The 20,257-nt window shown below is 47.2% G+C and overlaps 1 long non-coding RNA gene across 1 annotated transcript; it reads right to left on the reverse strand.

The window, feature by feature from the left end:
* Positions 1 to 5,227: 5,227 nt before the first annotated feature.
* LOC140687263 (uncharacterized) lies at positions 5,228 to 6,903 on the reverse strand. The gene is made up of 4 exons (XR_012061448.1): positions 6,801 to 6,903; positions 5,783 to 6,170; positions 5,608 to 5,698; positions 5,228 to 5,520 (listed from the first exon to the last, which is right to left on the reverse strand). It is a non-coding gene; the product is annotated as an uncharacterized lncRNA (long non-coding RNA).
* Between the last annotated feature and the right edge of the window lie 13,354 nt (positions 6,904 to 20,257).

Here is a 20,257-nt window from a genome sequence, read left to right on the forward strand (position 1 = left end):
TCCTACCCTCCTGATGCCCACAGTCTAGCAATGAGGGAGTGGGGGTCTACAAATTCCTGGTGCCCAGGTTCAAGGCCAAGAGAGAAGGAAAGACCCAGATGAAGCTGGTGGGAGGGGGGCAAGCATTTATGCAGCACTCCTAGAGGGCCTGTGCCAGGATGGGTCCTGAAGATGCGGGGGCTGGAGTCAGGAAGTCTGGGTTGGAAACCCAGCTCCTCCACCTCCCTGCTGCTTTTCCTTAGAGGAGACAGGGCTGTGGAGGCTCCAATCTCTCAGGCCCTCTGGTTTCTGTAAAGCAGGTGGTGGGGTGGATTAAATGAGGAAACACAGGTAGGGGCCTGGCTCAGGGCCTGGCAGGCAGCCGGGTTCACTGCGTACTGTTCATGGTGTTCCTGACTCATCACAACACTGAGAAGCTGATGCTATTTTACAGTTGGGGAAACTGTTTCTGCCATTCTACAGTTGGGGAAACTGAGAATCAAGGAGGTTAAGTGTTTGGCCCAAAGTTGCACAACTGGTAAGTGACTGGGCTGGAATTTGAACTCAGATCTGCCTACTCTAGAATTCCTGACCTTTCTTTTGCTGGGCTTAGGCTAAACAAAACAGACCAAGCAAAAACATGAGTGATAATGCCAGGACTTGAACCACAATCAGCCCAGCCCTAAGGTCTTTGCTTGTTGGGGATGTAAGAGAACTGCCATCTTTTTCTTCTGACGCAGGCCACACCAGCCAGATGGGACCCCAAGGAGACAGGGCTGTGGAGCCTCCAAGACTGAGGGTTTTTGACAACTGGGTCTTGTTTGATGTTAGTTATTTTGGAAAAGCAGAGGGGAGCACAGGAGGCATGGTCTCACTCCCAGGCATATGGGAGCCGGCTGTCAGCTAATATGGAAAATGATTAAGATAGCTTAATTTTTTTTAATTTTTATATATACTAATAATGAAGCAGGAGGAATTTGGAGGAGGAAGTCAACGAGGAGGGAAAATATTACAGATGCTGGAGTCACGCACAGGGGATGGCTCTGGCCCCGGTGGGACTGTAGCCCCTGCAGCCAGGAGGGCTGGGAGAGGGGTGGAGCTGGTGGCATCTGACCACGGGGCCCTCAGCAATGTGGAAAATCTCCATGGTCTGTCTAGGGCCAAGAGTGTGTCTGGCCTGGAGTTGGGGGTGGGCGGGGAATCAGGGGTTCCTCTCTGGGCTGGTTCTGGTCCCCAAGTCCTGGCACGACACACATGCCAGGCAGGAGGGCTGGGGAAACAAGGTTAGTATTTGCTCAACAGGAAGGATGAAGCATGTGAGAGGCAGGCTCAGGTCGTCAGTGGAGAACTTGACTTGGCATGGCTAATACCCTAGGGCCACAGGGTGATCAGTGATGCTGTGAGGCCCAGGAGGGCTTCCTGGAGTAGGCAGAAACAGGGCTGGCAAGAGGGAAAGGCTGATAAGGGTGAAGAGGATCAGCATCTTGTGAGCACTTGCTGTATGCCAAGCATAGAACTAAGAACTTGAATAGAAATGTACTCATTTAACAAATATTTACTGAGCACCTACTATGTGCTAGGCACGGTTCTAGGCCCTGGGGATAAAACAGAGAATAAAAGAGAACCCCTGCACTCGTGTTCACATTCTGGCAGAGGACAGGGACCACAGTCCTGTAAGCAGATAAATATCATGTTGGGTGGTAATACACGTTATGGAGTAAGAGAAAGTGAAGGAAGATCCCGACCATTTACTGAGTACCTACTGTGTGCCAAGCCCATGCATTCATTGGTCAAGGACTCTGTATCCGTTGCTACTACTTTATAACTAGCTCACCTTACCTGGCACTGTTCCAAGTGCTTAAACAGATTAACTCATGTGATTCTGACAAAACCATAGGAAGAAGGTATTATTATTATCATCCTCAGTTTACAGATGAAGAAATAAGGTGAAAGAACTCACTAAGGGTCATGGATTTGAGCCCAGGTAGATTCCAGGACCTGCACACTTGACCTTGGCTGGGCTGTCAGCCTAATCATCTTTATCTGACTTCTCCTTGGGGCTGGGGCTTCCTCACAACATGGAGACTGGTCTCCCAGGGTGTGTTCCAAGACAGAGCCAGGGAGAGGCTGTAACATCTTTTCTAACTCAGCCTTGGAAGCCCCACAGTGTCATCTCTGCTGCATTTCTATTTGTTGTCAGTCCCAAGTTCTGCCTAGGTTCCAGGGGAGGGGAAATAGTCTCCCCCTCTTGGTGAAAGAGAGGGCAAGGTTCTCAAAGAGCATGTGGGAATGGAATTATTGCTGTGGTCATTTTGGAAAATATAATCTGCTACACTCAGCCACCTGACAGATGAGGAGGTCATGCCTTTCAGCCTGGGGCACAGAAGTCTGGCCTACCCCAACCTATCCTCTGCCCTGGGAGACCCATTCCTGCCCTGCCAGGCCAGCACTCTGCAAAGGCAAGCCTCTTCTTGCTTATCTGTGGCATTTCTGGCTGTGGTTGATGGGGGGAAACTCCATTTTCAGTTATTTATTTTATTTTTTTCTCTCACCCTCTGAGTCCTCTCCTATGGGGTGGGTGGATGGCCTGGGAGAGCTCATTCTTTCTCTGCTTCTAGGCCCATCTCCCTGGGATCTCTATCAAGGAAGAGAGTCTTGGACCTGGTCCAGTTCCCACTTCAGCCACACCTCCAACAGCCAGAATGATCTGATTAGCTGAGCCCCAATCAGGAGCCCATTGCTGGTCCATTCAGCAACAGAGGAGGGGCCAAGTTGTGCGCTAAACAGAGTTCCCATTGGCAGGAAGTTCTCAGGGGAGGCAGGCAGCTGTGAGCTAGAAAGATTCCCCCAAAGTGTCTATTAATATATATCGGCTCCTCCATTTGATTTTATTTGGATTATTTATTTTCTCTCACCCTCCGCAACCAACCCATTAGCAAGCCCTCCAAAATATACCCTGAATTCATCCACTTTATTCTGTCTTTGTTATCCTCAGCCTCTTCCAGGCCACCATCACCTCCTGCCAGGATGACTGCACTAGCCGCCCCCACCCTGATTCTACGTCCACTCCGTCCTCCCTCCAGCTCATCTCTGTGTATCAGCCAGGGGGATCTTTTCAAAATGCAAATCAGTTTATATCTCTTCTCTGTTTCTGGCCCAACCCACAGTGGCCTCCCCTAAAGTCTGGACTCCTGCTGAGGCCCTGCCTGTGTGTCTCACCTCTTGTGCCGTTCATCCTGGCCACACTGACAGCCTTTCCCTTTCTCCGATACGCCAAGCTCAGTCCTGCTTGAGGCCTTTTCACTTTCCACCTCCTCTGCCTGAGATGCCCTAAACCAGTTCATCACGTGTCTTTCAGATCTCGGTTCAAACATAGTATGCCTGAGCTCGGCTAAAGTGCTGGAACAAAAAGGCCCAGAAATGTGCAATGACTCAAGCACCTAGAAGTCCACCTCTCACTTACGCAATGGATGTGCAAATGCAGCAGATGGCTCTCCTCCACGTGGTGATGCAGGGATCCGGGCTCCTCCATCCTGGGGCCTTGCTGTCATTTGCACTCCACCAGGGGAAAAGGAAAGAACATGAAGGAAGCTTACCTACTTCTGAAAGCCTAGCTTAGGAAGTGGCACTTACCAATTCTGCTCCCATCCCATTGGCGAGAGCTGGTCACATGGCCACACCTAAATGCCTAGAGGGGGCTGGGACACATTACCCCTGCCTGGGCAGCCACTGGTCAGTTCCAGCCAGACACCAGCAAAGGGAGTATGGATTTGATGGGCAACTGACCACCTTGGCCACAGTTACCTTCTCCGAGAAGGAGAAGCCCTCCTGCCCCAATCATCCCATCCAAAACTGTCCCTTCCATTACCATACGTCTCAGCCTATTTGATTTTCTTCATAGTACATTTTATTTATCTGCTAGTTTATTGTCTCTATCCCCTTCTAGAAGGTAAAAGCTCTGTGAGGGTGGAAACCTTGTGTAGTTAATTAGTGCCATATTTCTATCACCTAGATCAGTGCTTAGCCCATAGTAGATATTTAATAAATAGGTGTTGAAACAATGAAAGGACAAATAATTTTCATTTTACCAGTGGGAACACAGAGGAGACCAGTGGCTTTGCCAACAGAAGATGCTCAGCTCAAGGGCCCAGCGTCTGTAGGAGCCCCATTCATGTTCATTCCTCTCCTTCTCCAATGTCTACTGGGAGGCTGTGAATTTCGGGGAAAGGCAAGACCACAGTCTGTGAGTCAGGAGGCCTGGGTGTGAGTCTGATTCTGTGCCTACGGCTGCGTGTGCCCCTCTCCTCTCGTGTATGGCCTTGGTTTCCCAGCCTGCAAGATGGCAGTGAAGGCGGTTGGGTCAGGCAAATGTCTGCGTTCCTTGGGGCTCGAGAGGAGACGACCACCCCCAGAGCACATCTGTGCCTTCTTTTCCCAACAGCTGACCTTTGGGAGAAAGGGCTCCTCTCTTTCTTCCTCCCCCTCTGTGGGCTTAATAAGGCTTAATGAGGAGCCTGGGTGGGCCCCTCAGTGGCCACCAGCTTATACTTTCTCCCAAAGGCGGGGTAGGGGAGCATGGCTAATGACAGGGTCTTGGTGGGGGGTGAGCTTTCAGCCTCAGCTGGCCTTTCTGGGCCTCTATTAACAGACCACACAGGGAAATGTCTTCCCAGGGCCCATGATTTTCAATTTTCCACTGGAAAAGGCAGCGGGGAAGAGGTAGCCAGGAGGACAGAGACATTCACCCGTGCTTCTGTCAGCATTATTCTATTTGCCCTCCCACTTAGCTACCTGCCCGTCCTCCCATCTGTCCTGCCACTTACCCGTTCATTTGTCCATCCAAGAATGCAAGTATTTGCCCCGCCACTCACACGTCCATCCTTCCACCTAACCATCTCCAATTTACTCTTCCACCCAGCCAATCAACCAGCAACCGTCCATCTTATCCATCCTGCTACCTACCCACACGTCTACTGCCCATCCAGTCACCCCACCATCTGTCCATCCTTTCATTCATCTACACACACACCCATCTATCTGTCTTTCCAATGCAGGGTTATCCAAGATCTACCTGGCACTAATTTCGTGCCTTTGACTAAAACAGAGGTGAGTAAATCATTCGTCCCATTCCCTCCAGCCTTTATGTCACATGATGAAAAGTACATAGTGAAAAGTGTTACTTTGCTGACTCTCAGACTTGGGATTAAATCTGAGCTCTGCTTTTATTAATTTAGGGACCTTAGACAACTTCATGGCAATATTATTTATTTTTGAGCATCTGCTATATGCAGGCCTCATGCTGAACACTACGAATGTTGGCTCATTTGGTTCTTTCAGCAGTCTTTTGGCACCTAACTGGACTTCCCCCGATCACTGGGGTATGTTCCCATGAGTCGAAGTTCACGATGACCCTTGTCCAAACGCTGGCCTTTGAGCGGAGAGAGGGCAGGAGAGAAAGGGAATAGAACATGATGGTTCCACGATGTGGTAGAAACTGAGTCTTTGAGAGATGGCAAGAGCTGCAGATGGAGAAACTGAGTCCTGGAGAAACCCACAGAATCCAAGGTTTAAGGATCCTTGGATATAATGGTGTCATTATTTAATATAATGATAAACAGCAGCACTTACTGAGCACTTCCTCTGAGTTGAGACCACGTGGTGCCTCAGTTTCCATAATTCAACCATGGCAATTAATAACAGCGCCAACTTCACAGAGTTGCTGAAAAGATGAAAGAAGTTAAGACTCACAAAGGACCTAGAACTGTGTCTGCCATAAAGAAAGTACTCAATAAATGTGACTTACCACCGTTCAGAATAACCCCACAGAGCTCTGTGAGGACGGAGCCTTACTTCCTCCAGGCCTGGCTAGACTGAGGTCTGACACACAGGCCGTGGCTGCCACCTCCCAGCTCTTCTGTCCCCCCAGAGAGTCTCAGACGAGTTTGATCTGAGTGCGGTTTTAATTAAAGCCAATGCTGCCAAGTGTCAGGCCGTCCGAGAGGGCGTCCGGAAGGCCTCCTGGGAATGTCGTCCTTCTCCTAATTACCCTGCGTCCAGCCCAAGTTCCAGCAGATGTTGCCTGGAAAGTGCTGGAGCACTTTAGAGTCTGGGCTCTGGTGCCAGATGGAAGCCTGCCTTTGCCCCTTCCAAACTGTGAGAATGACTTCACCTCTCTGAGGCTGTTTCCTCATCTATAAATGGCAAAGCAAATTTACAGTAGGCCCTTATAGTAGGTAAAGGTTGGTTACTCACCTCTACAGAATCCATTCCCCCTTCTTCCGATTTCTGTTTGGGGAACCCCTTCCTGCACTTTGGTCGGTGTAATGGGAAAGGCTTGCTGCAGGGCAAGTAAGGGGGAGCTGCAGCGTCAGTAAGTCTTCCCAGAGGAAGCAGAGCTGGGGCAGCTGATGGAAATGGGCAAGACTTGGAGATGCAGAGGGGAAAGGAAAGGGACCCAGAACAGTGCAGGGCAAGGAGAGGGGAACACGAGAGGGATTTTGAGAGAGGACGCAGATAGAGGCTCTAGGTCAGAGAATCCTGCAGGGCTCCCCTCCTATCTCTCTTACTGCCCCATCCCCGTGCTCCCTGCAGGGTTAGGTCTCACTCTCTCTCACCTGGACAGTTGCTCTAGACACTCACTGGTCTCCCTGCCTCCTGTCTGATCTTCCAGTTCACACTCTACCGGCAGCCATCCATTCATCTATCTAACCGTTCATGCATTTGTTCACTCAGCAAATGCTCCCGAGGGCCAGAGACTGTGTCATGTTGGGCAATCTTTGGGGTCCTAAGGGATGAGGAAGGTAATTTACAAATCAACCTGCCTGGACAGGGTCACCATTTTCACATTATCCCCTTCAGGCTTTCTTCTTTGCAGCCTCCATAACTGACCAAGTTTCCCAAGACTCTCTAGAAATCATAGAAGGTTTGTCCATCTGGAAAGTTTCATTCTATGTCCTTTTGTGTCATAATGGCTAATAGAATATCGAATGAGAATGGATCACCGGAACCAAGGTGTTACTGCGTGCCAGGCAGGGGTCTAAGAGCTCTACAGGAATTGAACTTTCACAGTAACCTTGTGACATGGATACTATGTTTTTTCAGCTTTCTTTTTTTAAAAAAATTTAAATTGAAGTATAATTGATTTACAATGTTGTGTTAGTTTCTGGTGTACAGCATAGTGATTCAGTTACACATACGTATGTTCTTTTTCATTATAGGTTATTACAAACTGTTGAATATAGTTCCCTGTGCTATACAGTAGGACCTTGTAGTTTATTTATTTTGTATATAGTAGTTTGTATGTGCTAATCCCAAATTCTTAATTTATCCCTCCCTCTGGATACTATTTTAAAAGATAGAGACATTGAGGCTCAGAGAGGTTAGGCAATGTGCCCTGATCACACAGCAAACGAGTGGAGTGAGGCTGTGTTGAGTAATGGCTAAGATGCAAGGCAGACTAGACTGGATTACAATCTATCTCTGGCTCCACCTTTATTAGTGGGGTACTTTTGGGTAAGTTAGTCTTTAACATTGCTGTGCCCCATTTATTTATAAAATGGGGATGATAATAACCCCTATTTCACTGACCGTGTAGATTAAGTCAGATGATTAGTGTATTAACACCTGGGGCATATTATACATGTATTATCTGCATTCGACTTACACCATCTACTGAACACCTACTGTGTGCTGGGTTCTGTTCTAGCTGCTGGGGGCAGCGCAGTGAATAAACAGACATGGTTCCGGCCCCCATGAGGCAGACATCCTGAAGTGAAGTCTAACTAAATGTTTGACAGTTAACTGAGTTTTAGCTGATATTATTAGCTGGAATTTAAACCCACATCTATTTGACCCCTCCAAGAGGCCTCCCTTCTATCCAAGCATTTCCTGATCCCTGCGATATTTTTGCCATTGCTCTTAGCATCTCCCACGTAATCTGGACCTGTTTATTTTGCCTTGGATGAGTCTGTTCCACGAGAATGTAAGCACTTCTCCGGCTTTACCTACCTCTAAAATGGGACATTGACATCTCAGCTATCTAGATATTTCTAGAAGCTAATATTTTCAAATCTGGACAGTAAATGAGGGTTGTCACACTGAAAAAGGAACACCCAGGACAAGGAATGATTCGTTCTGAACGAAGAAGAGTCAGGGGAGGGCTTTAGGGGGCAGTGCTGTTTGAGCTGAGCCCTGACAATGAATAAAATATGAATCATCAGAGAAAGATAGGAAGGCATTCCAGGCAGGGGAAGCTTACCCTAGCAAAGACCTAGAGGTTTGTATTTAAGCCCCAGCTCATCCAAGTTCTAGCTGCTTTCCCCAGGCAGGCCAATCTCTCTCTCTCTCCTCCCACTTGATTAATGCCGAGGGGCAAACATGTAACACTTAATACTTTAACACACACCATCCAGCATTGGTTACTGATGTTTCCAGCAATCTGTGTTGCCTTGGGCTTCCTGATGAGTGCCAGAGCATCAGCGTGCGACTGGTTTCATCCCTTAGTCACTTGTTGATTTGTACATTCATAATGAATTTATGTATTTGCTCAACAAATATTTCTCAAGGGCCTCTTCCATGCCAGTTGCTAGGTCAGGTGCAGGGATCCAACATCAGGACAGGCTTCCTGCACTGGAGGAGCTCATGGTCTCATGGGGAGAACAGATGAGAGCCATCCATGCCAACAAATAAAGCTAAAATGGATGATGATGAGAATCTGTGAAGGGAGCAAGCAAGAGGGTGAGAAATAATGTTAGAGAAATCCTGCTTTCTCTGGGTACTCAGGGAAGGCTCCCTGGAGGAGGTTACAATCAAGCTGAGGAGGATGAAGGAACAGCCATGATGAAGAGTGAAGAGAAGGATGTTTCAGGCACAGAGAACATTATGTGCAAAGCCCTGAGGTGGGAAAGGATTTGGCATGTCTGGGACTGGAAAGAGGCCAGTGTGGTGACAGCAGAGCAAGCTACAGGGTAGGAGTGGTAGGAGTGGCAGACGGGTCCAGGGCACACAGGGTCTTGCAGGCCATAGAGAAGAGTTTGGCTTTTGCGTAGAGAGTCATGGGAAAGTATTAGGAGGTATCAAGTGTGAAAATGAGAAGATCCAGAGGCTGCTGAGGAGGCGGGGTGGAGGCCAGAGGGGCAGCTACTATAGGCATCCAGGCAAGAGATGCTGGACACCTGTCCCCTTTCCCCATGGCTGGTTCTTTCATTGCTTCGTTTGCGCACACCTAGTGACAGGAACTCAGTATCTCGGAACACAGTCCCTTTCATCATCGGGTAGTTTGAGCTGAAGGAACATGGTTCCTTTGATCAGTGATTCTCAGTCATTTTGGTCTTGAGATCCCTTTATACACTTAAAAATTGAGAACCCCCCAAAGAGCTTCTGTTCACATGGGTTATATCTAGAGCCAGGATCAAGGTGAGTTAAATGAGTGTAAAATGTAAGAGGAGCCAAAAATCACAATAATCAAGAGAAATATTTTAATGCAATAGTTTGAGAAATCCATATTGGAGCCTGAGGCAAAAGGAAACATTGGGGATATTGATCTTTAATGAAAATTGCTATTTTGTTCATGAATTTTTTGCGTTAATTTTTTTGTTGTTTTTGAAGTGATGTAGCTATCAAATGTCGTATCAGTTTGGAAAAGTCCACGGAAAGTGAAAAGGGCAAATGAAGTCTCAGTTATAAAAATAGTCTTGACCTTCTGGAGCCCCTGGAATTGCCTCGGGACTCCAGACAGTCCAAACTGTACTTTGAGAACCCCTGCTTTTGATGGAACCCAAATCTTCTCCAGATGATTTCTACCCTGTAGCCTTAGGTCTGCCCTGAGAACTCCACTTGTGTCTCTGCCTTCAAGGGGGCAGCCCCTGCGAGGCTACGCTTCAGAATTCAGGCTTCCTCCCATCTACTCCAGGCTAAAGACCTCCCAGTGCATGGGGTTCCCACCCACCTTTCGCCATCCCTCCATCAGACAAGCCTCATTTGCTTGTTTAATGTCGTTGAAAGATGGAGGGCCTCCAGTTAGGACCCATGTTTCCACGTGTGGCCTGAGCAGCTTGGAGCCTATGAGGGCCTTGTACCTCCTGCCTTGGGACACTCCATCTCTATTCCTGCCCTGGCGTCTGTTCATGTCCTGCACCACCTGCCCCATGGTTCCTGTCCCTCCTTTATCCTGGGCTGGTGATTTGACTGGTCAAAATCTCTGTGGGCTCCCTCTGGGCTTCTGGAGAGCAGGCATCCCACTGAGGAACAGCAAGCAGGCAAAGAAAACCTCCAATGTATTAAGCTGGCTTCTAGGAGGCCAACTTCTGAAAATTCAATTTGTCGGGAGTATAAACAGGATACTGAGCCTGGCGAAAAGCAGGCTCCGAGGAAAACATCTGACGGGGAAGAAAGGAGGCAGCGACCTGCGGGGTGCTGGTACCGTGGGCACATTCCTCGGCGGCACTGAAACCCACGGCTAATCACAAACAGATCCTTGTCCGCCCAAGGCCTCTCTTTGTTCACTCAGATTTCTCTCTCTGAACACCAACACCCAGTCCACTGGACTCTGCCTCTCTCAGACACCTCCCTTCCCTTCTGTGGGCCTCAGTATCCCTGTCTGCCACGTGAGAGGGTCTGCAACCCAAGATTCTTTCCGTCGGTCTAACACTCCAGTATCCAAACTTCTCTGACTTGAAACCCCCAAGAGTCTAGAATTCCAGGATGATAAAATGCCTGGATCTTCTGACTGCAGAATTTGACAAAACAATGGTGGATTCCAAAGTGCTCTGATTTTATGATTCAGTGGCTCTAAGATTCTGCCCATGTAACTTTCTATGATTCTAAAAACCTGAGATTCTGAGTCTTGATGATTTTCAGCGACTGAGGCCTAGAGTCAGATGACCAGGGTCCATCTATGGCCAGCCCCACCTCCGTGAACTGAGCGACCTTGGGCAAAATACATGACTTTCTGGTGCTTCAGTTTCCACATCTGTAAAGTAAGGAGCACTGGAGTTACTACCTCACGGAGTGGTGGTGAGGACTGAATGAGATAATATTTGTACACTGTGCCTAGAGCACAGTAAGTGTTCAACGCTTTGTTCCTGCCATTATTCTAGACTGGGAACTTTCTCCAGCCTCAGAGTCTGAGTTGGGTGTTTCTGGGTCTCCAAGACTTCAAGGTTGAGTTTCAAAGAATCCATTGCTCAAAGATTCAGGGATGCACTGATTCTGGAGGCTGGCAGTGGCCATGTGCATTTTGGTGTCCCTGCCCCAGGGTCATGGGGATTTATCAGGGCAGGCTGAAGAGCCTGGCTGGATGGCTTGATCCCGGCACTCTCAGCCACCAGCGCAAAGAGGATGACACCCTTGGGACCTGCAACCTCTGAGAAGCACCCTCTTCTGCCCTCAGCACACACCTGGCCCTGGAAATAACTTGACCTTCTGGCGAAAGGTTCACTGACCTTGATGAACTCCTGGAATCCGTGGGGACACGGGAAGACAGTTACCTGCCCCACAGTAACTTAGAATTCCTTTTCTCAAAAAACTGCTGAAAGTCTACTGTCTTTCAAATCAAGTCCTATATCTCAGCCTGGCTTCTGGAGCCTCTTTATACCTTGCCTACTTCAAGGTAAGTTGAGATCATCTGGAATGGGGAAGGGAGAATGGGGTGGTTCTTTGGGAAGTTACCTCTAGGTTGATTCATTCATTGGTTCACAAATATTCATTAAACATTCACTATATATGCTAAGCTCTGTTCTAGGCCCTGGGGATACAAAAACAGAATAAGGCAGGTAAGGTCTCTGCTCTTGGGAGCTCACAAAACTCATTTCCGGCCCCACTAACTGTAGAGCTTTATGCTTGGTTGGTAAGAACATAGGCCATTTCCTGATGGTAGAACTTTGGACCAACACTCTGTGCTCCATTTGTAAAATGGGCCAATAACACCACCTACCATGTAAGATTACCGTAGAGATTAAAAGAGATGCTGATGGCAAAGAACTCAGCACAGAGTCCGACAAGGAGCAAGTCCACAAACCGTGGAAGCTGCTGCTGCTGCTGCTGTTTGGTTTCTACCCCTTCAGAGCCCTGAACTTGTGGGTTAAAAACCAGACAGGCTTGGGCTCAAGTCCTAGGATGTATAAAAGGGATAACCCTAGTGCCCCCTTCCCAGGGCTAGCTGCCTGCTACGTTGGGCATACCCAGCCACGGCCCAGATTGCAACAAGGACATATTCTCACTTCAGTCCAGCCTTCTCCAAGAACTCACCCCAACCAGCCTCACAACCTGCAGCAGTTCCCACATGCACACGCCTGGCAACTTCCTTTCCCTTCCGGTCCCACGTCCTCCACGTATGGCCTGGGGGAAGTCAGCTGTAAGAATAGGCTGAGGCATTTGGGCATAATACAAAAGGCAATAGGGAGCCAAGTCTGGCTACGGAGAGAGGGAGTCTCCCTGTCTTCCAGTGGCTCCTCTGTACCCTTGTGTCTGGTCCTCACAGCTGCCGGGGGCTCCCGCCAAATGTCATGAGTCCCTGCTGTGTTTTGGGGTTAGGTTATTTTTTCATTAAGTTCGCAATTATTAAAAAAAATGCAACTCAAATTGTGACGCGCTGAGCTGAGCAAGCTGGAGGTTAAAGCTTTTTCCCCGCCTGCGGCCCACTGGGCCCCCACCCTGTTCTGGGTAAAGGGGAACATTTTCGGGAAAATAAACAAGGAGGCCTTGATCCTTTGGGGACTTTATGAACTTGCCCCTACCCCCACTCCATACCCCACCCCATTAGCAGGCTTGGTCGCTCTCCCTGTTAATTAAAGAGGAAACTAGCTTCCAGGGCAATTTCAGCTCTGGCCAGGCCTGTGCCCACATCCTTGAGAGGGAGGCCATGGTGATGGGCCGGCTGGGTGGCTGGTGGCCTCAGAGGTAACAATTTGTCTTGAGATGGAATCCACTCCCCTGAATAAAGGGACTTTGTGTTCTTTCTCAAAGCCTCCTGGCCTCCGAGGAGGGAGTTATTAGAGAGGAAGCAGCTGTGATTCCCCAGGAGCAGGGGCCACCATAGCAGGCAGCTTGAGACCCACCAGCTGGGCCACAGGACTTTCTCGTTGCCCTTTGGCCTCTGTGTCTGCAGAGCTCCTGCCTTGTCATAGAAACCCATCACTCATGCAGCCACTCATTCATTCATTTGTTCATGCAACAGCTCTGTATTGAGCATCTATTCATGTACTAGGCATGGTGGTACATGGGCATCAGAAGTGAAAAAACTCCTCCCACCACAGTGCTCACCTCTTAGCGGGGTCCATAGGCATTAAAGATGAATAAGTCAATGTATTCCACTGCCAGGCCATCCGGTGAGGACAAATAAAGCAGGGGCAGTAGGTAGAAATGATGGGTGGGCAGAAGTCCTGTTTGAGGACACGTCTGGGCCAAGACCTGCAGGAAGAGGGTAAGCTGTGGGGACAGTGGCATTTCTGCCATAGCCAGGACAGGCTGGCCTCACACCTTCACCCCCTTTTTCACCTCTGGGCTTTTGACAAGGCTTCATGGACGACCTTCTCTTTGCTCTCTGCCTGGCCAGCAATTACTTATCTGTATTTTCCTTAATACAAAATTTGCTATTATATGAACTGTACCCAATGCATCTGTAAAAGCAGAACACAAAACTGTCTGGGCTATCACACAGGCTGTCCACAAGAGTCCTGAAACCCACAGTGCTGACACACTTCTGCTCAGTAGAATGGTGCTTTTCTTATCGAAAACTCTAATGAAATGGTATTTTTTAAGATGGTGAACTCAAGGCATTTCTACTCCCCTCCTCTCGTTAAAAAAATCTCCCCAAGACAAGAACAATAAACCAAAAGGCAAACTCTGGGAAAACCGGGAGACACTGTAACCTTGTACCACAATATGTGAAGAAAGGAAGTAGATGAAGAAATGGCCACGGGTTAGAGAGAAAGAAAGTCAGACTAAATGCCTGGGGTGGGTAGTTGGTATGTGGGTTGATTGCTGGTTTGCCTGAAAGTCTCCAAAACTAGAGATGCCAGGTATCCCAGAAGGCACTAGTGAGGTGAGGATGGAAAGTGGGATGGGGGTGCTTTGGAAGTCTGTACCAGGAGCACTGGCCCCTGGCCAGCCACCAACCACCCCTGTCATAACCAGACCAGCAAAGGCAAGTTTATTATCTGGAGAAAGGGAACCAAGAGGCTCTAGAAGGAGAGACAAGAGGCCCAGAGAGGATGAGACCCTCAGCATCATTCATCTGTCTAGTTCCAGAATGTCACTGGTGGGCTTACGCTCTCCCCTCACCCCTAGGCAGAAACTTACCTGGAGAGCCACTTCCAAGGCCTACAGGTGTAACAATTTGCAAGAGGGCTGGCTTGGGGGAAGCCTACGAGTCCCCCACTCCCCACCGACAGCTTTCAATCGGGTTATTAACATGTACGGACAGCTAAGGATCATTACATATTTAAAGGAACTTCCAACATGAAATAGATCAAGGCAAACCATAGAAGTGGAGGAAAAGGACTTAGAGAAAAAGACGATGCAAACAGGAGAAAAGTTAAATCCTAATGTAATATCCCTGCAGAGATGAAGATATTGCATGCATAAAACATGAACAGGAAGCTATTAAAAGGAACAGAGTAAGAAAGTAGAATTTCAAGTATGTGGCCGTCAGCACAAATGGCCACAAGGTCCTTCCATCCTAGAAGGCCTGCGCCTTTGCCCCTCAGGAGGTGGAGTCTGTTCTGGTTATCTATTTCTGTGTAACAAACTACCCCCACCTCCAATTAGTAGACCAATTCTGTGGGTTGGAAACTCAGGAAGGGCTGGTCTGAGTGGTTATTCTCCTCTGCCTGGTGTTGATGGAGGTCGCTCAGCGGTTTCAGCTGGTGGATGGGCTAGCCTGGGGGGATCCATGATGGTGGTAGTCACGTGTCTGGTGTCTTTGGCAGGAATGGCGGGGAAATTGGGCTCAGCTGGCACTGTTGACTAGAACGGCTACATGTGGCCTTTCCAGCATGGTGGTTTGAGGTAGTCGGATGTCCTTTAGTGGTTGGTTTTCCCCCAGTGTGTGTGTCTCAAGAGAACCAGCTAGGAACTGCATGGCCTTTTATGACCTCGCCTCAAAAGTTATACAGCATCACTTTGTGGCGTTACAATGTCTGGTCCAGACTCAAGTGCGGTGTGTGTGTGTGTGTGTGTCCCAAACCCCATATCCTCATGGGGCAAATATTAATTTGTGGACATGTTTTAAAACTGCCATGCTCCTGGGGGAAGGTGTAGCTCAGTGGTAGGATATGTGCTTAGCATGGCAGGAGGTCCTGGGTTCAATCCCCAGTACCTCCATTAAAATAAATAAATTAATTAAAACCTAATTCCTCCCTTCACCCCCCCCAAAAAAAAGAAAGAAAGAAAAAAAAAAAAACCCTGCCATGCTTCTGAAGGATGTGCTCCATCAGAAAGAAGGACTAAACCAAGAAAGAGGAAAATATGTATCAATTGGCTTTTCCCAAGTAACAAACTGCCTCAAAATTTAGTGGCTTAAAACAGCCATCATGGGCTTGCTCACAAACCTACTGTTCAGTAGACCCGGCTAGGCCCCGTCATGTGTCCGCATCAGCCAGCTGATGGGTGATTGCCTCACTCATGTGTCTGGTGGTGGTTGTCAGCTGACATCAGCTGGGGTAATGAAGAGGATTTGGCCATGGGTCTCTTATCCTCCAGCAAACCGGCCTGATGGTGTCCATAATGTTCCCCAGAGCTGCAAGAGGACAAAGCCCCACTGTACAAGTACTTTTGGAGCCATTGCATGTGTCATATTTCCTATTATCCTATTGGTCAAAGCAAGTCACATGACCAAGCCCAGCATCCACATGGAAGGAGCGTGGGCCAGGGTCAAAACTGAAGAATGGAACTGTGGGCTTTATTTGCTAAATCTCCTAGACAGTATGAGATATAGGAGACCGTGGATAGAGGGAAGGGAATTCCTCAGGGGTGTCTGCTGCCCCGTGTCCAGATGTGCATAAAGGTAAGAGGGCGTAGGACAAAAATGGCGGGATTACATCATTATAGGGCTTTGTCTTTTGGGAAATCATACTGAGGGGTGTTTTATAAAGCTGTTTTCAGGGTATGGGAAGGCTTGGGTCAAATGTTCAAAGAAAACTGAACAGATGGAAATAAGCATTTATTTATTTGTTTATTTTTTAATCATAATTTTATTTATTTAAAAAAATTTATTGAAGTATAGTCAGTTTACAATGTGTCAATTTCTTGTGTGCAGCATAATAGTTCAGTCATACATATACATACACACATTTGTTTTCATATTCTTTTTCTTTATAGGTTACTACGAGATATTGAATACAGTTCCCTGTGCTATACAGTATAAACTTGTTTATCTATTTTATATTTAGTAGTTAGTATCTGCAAATATCATACTTCCAATGTATCTCTTCCCACCCCATTTCCCCCTGGTAACCATAAGTTTGTTTACTGTGTCTGTGAGTCTGTTTCTGTTTTGTAAATAAATTCATTTGTCTTTTTTTTAGATTCTACATATAAGTGATCTCGTATGGTATTTTTCTTTCTCTTTCTGGCTAACTTCATTTGGAATGACAATCTCCAGGTCCATCCATGTTGCTGCAAATAGCATTATTTTATTCTTTTTTATGGCTGAGTAGTATTCCATTGGATAAATATACCACAACCTCTTTATCCAGTCATCTATCAATGGACATTTAAGTTGTTTCCATGTCTTGGCTATTATAAATAGTGCTACTATGAACATCGGGGTGCAGCTAAAATATACTAAGATGTATTTTGGATCAGATGAGGAAATGTTTACATCCCTGAAAAGAGGGGAGGTAAACTAAGAATTTCACTATATCATTCAAGGGCAATAAAGCTGCTGGACTCCTGGTTGTGTCACCTTGTGTAGTGCTCATGCTTTTAGAGCCACCCAAAGGACATGTGCTAGAGAAACTTCCCTGACCCCTCCTGCAATGCCCTGGGCTCCCAGCGGCCTCCCACATGGGTTTTCTGGAAGACATCAACATTCTCATTACTGTATTTTGGGGTCCACCTGAGTTGAATCTAATCAACCTCCCAGCTTTACAGAATGGACTAGAGCTCTGAGAAGAGATTTGATCAAAGGGACAATGAGGCCCTGGTAGGGGAACAGTTGCCGGAAGTGTTTAATAAGAACGGTTACTCTGTGTGTTCGGGGCTACCCCAGAATCCCTTTCCCACCCACTCTTATTTGATCATCACGTTGGTTCATCCCCTTGGAAACAGGGCTTTCTCCTTTCCTTCTCAGAGATATGATGGTTTGGAGGTCCAGGAGAAAGGACAGTGCAGTCCCATGGGGCCTGGCAGAGTCACTGATGTGACCACTTTGCCTGCAGCATTAAAATAAGCATCCCCAGGGAGGGGTGAGATGGCTCCAGGCTGTCCATGTTCTCACGGGAGTGGCTCTGAGCACCAGCAGGGTCTGCAAAGTGGGGACAGATGCCAGCCCCCCACCCAAATCCAAACCCTGAAACCCCCCTGCAGTCACCACAAAAATGAGGTATCACCCCCTTCAGACCTCACAAGTAACTATCATGGATTCATTCACTCATTCATTTACTCATTCATTCATTCCCTCATCTAACCAGCAGTTATTATTTTTTTAGCACCTTACCTCAGGAGACTCTAAATTTTAATGTGGCCCAATGCATTGATCTTTTCTTTTACCAAAGTGCTTCTCTTCTATGATATTGCCCTATTTTCAGAGCTGGGGAGGCAATGGTGGACCAGACTGCCTCATGGAGCTACAGGTCAAGGGAGAGAGACCTTAAACAATTAGTCCCATCAACAACATGCAATGAGAGGGTAACGCTAAAGGGAACAGTGTAGAGACAGACAAAACCAGGGCATCATGATTTATCTGGAGAGGTGTGGGAGCGGGACTCGCTCTGGGCCCCTGACACTCTTTTTTCCTTTTTAATCAAATTTTTATCAAATTGTATCAAATATTTCAAAGTGTACTCACATTTACTATACGTTTAGCTGTCAAATTATTTGAGAGTTTTAAAATTTTACCTAGTAAGTATTGGCTATGAGTACATAATTTACTTAATTAGCAATTATCTAGACTTCATGGCAATTGGCAGGCACCCCTGGGAACGCTTGCAAGGTGAAAAGAACAGAACCTACAACGGGTTTTCAGGTTTATTTTGAGATGCTGTATGGGCTGGAGTTCTGAGTAGGGTTTTATCTGAGCAGAGATCTGTGGCTAAAACACCTCGGAAACTTTCCTCCCCCAGGGCCACCCCATGCACCAGGACTGCAGGGTTTGACCAATGGGGACTGTGGTATGGGTTAGCCTGGAGTAGGAGGGACAACACTGGGAGCCTGAGGCCAGCATGACATTGGGGGGTGAGTGGTCCCCTGTTCTGGAGCAAGGTTCAGCATCTAAGAAATGCAGCGGGCAGAGGGACATCCCCTGGGCTGGTGGGGAGAGAGTTCGGAGGTAATAGCTGGAGAACTAGGGCTGGCTCTCAGGGCAGGCTGTAATCTTGGCCTGGGCCACTTCTGACCTGCATCCTATCTCCCTTGGGAACAGCAAGAGGCATTTCTCTGCCCCTTCCTGCAGCAAAGACTGTGAGGGGAGTCTCTGGCTGTCATCAGGGAGGGCAAGCCAGGTCCAGGGATGGGCCTGAGACCCAGGTGAGTTTTGTAAAGCAATCATTCTTGGAGATGTTGGAGAAATGAGGATTTAAAAAAATCATTATCATCATTTTGGATCAAGAGCTATAGGACCGAGCTTGAACCATTCTGTTTTTTAAAAATAAACATTCAAATTTGTCTAAGAAAAGAAAATTATTACCAAAATTTGATGAAAAGGAAACCCAATGGCCCTTAGATACAGGAGCACATGCTTCCCACTTTCAGTGAAGAAATTCACATTTTAAATGTACAATGGGTTTGACAAGGATGGATATTTATTAAGGATATTAAAGTATATCCCTAAAAATTAATTACAAAAGGAAGAGGAATACCTTTATAGTGGAGAAACTGGACACCACCTTAACCAAGTGATCAAAGTTAACACAAATGAAAGGACAGCTTGACGTCGTGTGCCTCCTGCTGTAACACACTGGGAGGACACAGCATCCATCACTTCGCAGGCATCCCACCAAAAGGGCACACCCTGAGTCCAATCCTGAGGAAGAGCACACAAACCTACAGTGAGGGATGTGACATTCTATGAAACAACATATTTACATTGTTCAAAAATGTCAAAGTCATTAAAGACAAAGAAAGGTCAGAAACTGTTCAAGATTAAAGGAGACTAAAAAGACACAACAATAATAAAATACGTGATCCTGGGCTGCATCCTGCACTGGGAAAAAATTCTATAAAGGACATTATTGGGACAGTTGAGGAAATTGGAATACAGACTACAGATCAAATGAAAGTGTCGGGCAATGGCCGGTGGGGAACAGGTATTCTGCTGCATTGGTTGGCATGTCAGGCCATTTGGCTACATTTACCAGGTTATAAACACATATCCCCTTTGCTGCACTGATTCCACTTCTAGGAGTTTATTCCACACATACTCATATTTGCAACGTGACGTCTGCATAAGGACGGGCATTGCAGCCTTATGGTAATAGCAGAAGATGGGAAACAACCTAAATGTCATTTAATAGGGTACCAATTAAATATGTGATGGCACATCTAAACCATGGAATCCATGCAGCTGTGAAAAAGAGGCAGCTAAGTACTGATAAAAAATGGTGGTCAAGGTGTGTTGCAGCAAGTGAAGTGCAAGAAACTACAAACCACAGTATCATTTGGTAAAGATAAAGGTGGGGAGAGTACATACTGCATATGCTCATAATGCATAAACTTCTTCTGAGTGGAAACACAGCAAAGAAACTGAAAACAGTTGCTGCTTTCCAGAAGAGGAACTGGGTGGCTGGGGGATAGGTGGAGGACAGGGGTACACTTTCCCCAGTATACACTTTGGCACTGTCTATGTTTGGACAGCACATGTCTATTCAGAGCAGAATTAAAAAGAAGGGGAAAGAGGAATAGGAGAAGGGGAAGAAAGAGGAGGAGGAGGAAGTAGAAGGGGAGGAGGAGAGAGGAGAAGGAAGGAGAGAAAGGGAAAAGAGAAGGAAGAGAAATGGTAGGAAGGGAGGGAGGGAGGGAAGGAAGGGAATGGTTAATAAAAATTCTTTAAAAATATTTTGTTTTTCAAATATCATCTGCTTCTATCCGCTGTCCGGTGCACTGCTGGGAACGCGAACAAAGA

The sequence above is a fragment of the Vicugna pacos genome, chromosome 19, assembly GCF_048564905.1.
Source record: "Vicugna pacos chromosome 19, VicPac4, whole genome shotgun sequence".
Taxonomy (NCBI): domain Eukaryota; kingdom Metazoa; phylum Chordata; class Mammalia; order Artiodactyla; family Camelidae; genus Vicugna; species Vicugna pacos.